A 2,421-nucleotide genomic window follows, 5' to 3' on the forward strand; every position below is an offset into this window, starting at 1 on the left:
ATATATGTGGCCGTTGCCAGTACCGCCTGACTGGCTCCCGTAGGATTTTCGAGCGAGATCGTTGCCAGTGCCCCTGGACTGGCTCTTGTGCGGGTGGCACATAAAAGACACCATTTCGAGCGTGGCCGTTTTCGTGCGGGTGACACGTAAAAGCACCCACTACACTCTCTGAGTGGTTGGCGTTAGGAAGGGCATCCAGCTGTAGAAACTCTGCCAAATTAGACTGGAGCCTGGTGTTGCCATCCAGTTTCACCAGTCCTCAGTCAAATCGTCCAACCCATGCTAGCATGGAAAGCGAACGTTAAACGATGATGATGATGATGATGATACATATACATATACATACACACACACACACACACATATATATATATTTGTATCGTACATGTATATATATATATATTTCTATCATATATGCATATACATATAGTTGTATATATATATGTGTGTGTGTGTGTGTATGTTTGTCTGCATAAGTATATATGTGTGTATGTATCATCATCCTCATCACAATCATCCTTTTCCATGGCTGGCATGGGTTGTGTGTGTGTGTGTGTGTGTATATATATATATATATATATATATATATATATATATATATATATATATATATATATATATATATACACATGAGTGTGTGTATGTATATGTATATGTTTGTATGTGTTTATATATCTGTATACACACAGATATTTATATATGTATGTATATGTACATGCATGTGTGTATATATATACATATACATACATATATATGTGTGTGTGTGTGTGTGTGTATATATATATATATATATATATATATATATATATGCGAGTAAAAATAAATACAAAAAAGGGTTTTTTTTTTGTATGATTGTGTATAGAGGAATATATTATTTTGTTTAAAAGAGTTCCAACACTGTCTGTTTTTTATGTTTTATTTATATTCCTTGTGGTATTTCTTATTTTCTATACTTTGTAGTATTTCATCATGGCCAGTATGACAGACCTGTCATACCGGCCATGATGAAATACTACAAAGTATAGAAAATAAGAAATACCACAAGGAATATAAATAAAACATAAAAAACAGACAGTGTTGGAACTCTTTTAAACAAAATAATATATATATATATATACATATGTATGTATGTATGTATGTATGTATGTATGTATACATCTTTTTTTCTGTTATCTTTTACTTGTTTTGGCCATCAGACGTCAGCCATGCAAGGGCACCACCTGAAAGGGTTTTAGTGGAACAAATCAACCCCAGTACTTAAACTTGGCACTTATTCTGTTGGTCTCTTTTGCCAAACCACTAAATTATGGGGATCTAAACAAGTCAGCATGGGTTATCAAGCAATGACACACACACACACACACACACACACACACACACACACACACATGCATACACACACAAAGTAGATTTATTATCTATCTTTCAAATCCAATTTTTCCACATTTTCTCAAACCGTTAACAATAATTATAATTTTACTGAAACAAGTAGAAAGATATATTTTTTAATGCATATATAGGATAAAATCCTTTTTAGAGCAGAAAAATTTGTCAGCAACCAGCGATGAGGATCAAACTCACACCCCTCTGATTTTACTGTTTGAAAGCATATTCGCTGAAGAATAAAGACTGTGAAGTTACAGTCATGGGCATACACCATTTGTTCTATGCTTCCAATCAAGGTAGATAACTCTGCTTGGTTTAGTATCCCAGACTGAACAATGAAACACACGTCACACCTATTTCACAGTGGAGTGATTTGTGGTAAGAAGGGCAGAATGAGCATCTGAATAAACAAGTCATCCAAGTCTTGCAAGAATGGATAAAAGGAAAGAACAAAATAAAAATAAACATGACAAAGCTGAATTTTGAAAATGGGCTCCCAAAATAGTTTTATCCTATTCTTGTTTTTCTTATTCTATATCTTTTATCTTTTACTAGCTTCAGTCATTGGGCTGTGGCCATGCTGGAGCACTCGAGCGGTCAAATCAGACAAATTGACTTCAGTACTTATGTGTTTAATACTAGTGCTTATTCTATCAGTCTCTTTTGTTTACAGGAATGTAAACAAACCAACACCAGTCGTCAAGTACTGAAGTGGGGACAAACACAAAAACACACACACACATGCACTATATATATATATATATATATATATATATATATATATAATTAACATAATATGGTAAAAATTCGATATTAATTAATATCAATTTAATACCAGGAAACTAGCACATTAAAAGAATCAGAAGGTTCTTGAAAAAATTTTTGGAGATCCTAAAAAGATTATAGTACTTGTGTATATAAGATTGACCAGTGACCGGTCTGTCAAAATGCTAGAAGAGAAATTTTTAAGTGAGCTTCTTCTAGCATTTTGACAGACTGGTCACTGGTCAATCTTATATACACAAGTACTATATA

General features: G+C 33.3%; 1 protein-coding gene across 1 annotated transcript in view; it reads right to left on the reverse strand.

Moving 5' to 3' along the window:
* LOC106870967 (calmodulin-lysine N-methyltransferase) overlaps positions 1 to 2,421 on the reverse strand; it is a 106,820-nt gene that overhangs the window by 32,927 nt on the left and 71,472 nt on the right. The window lies entirely within an intron of this gene.

Source organism: Octopus bimaculoides, chromosome 11, assembly GCF_001194135.2.
Source record: "Octopus bimaculoides isolate UCB-OBI-ISO-001 chromosome 11, ASM119413v2, whole genome shotgun sequence".
NCBI classification, from domain to species: Eukaryota; Metazoa; Mollusca; class Cephalopoda; order Octopoda; family Octopodidae; genus Octopus; species Octopus bimaculoides.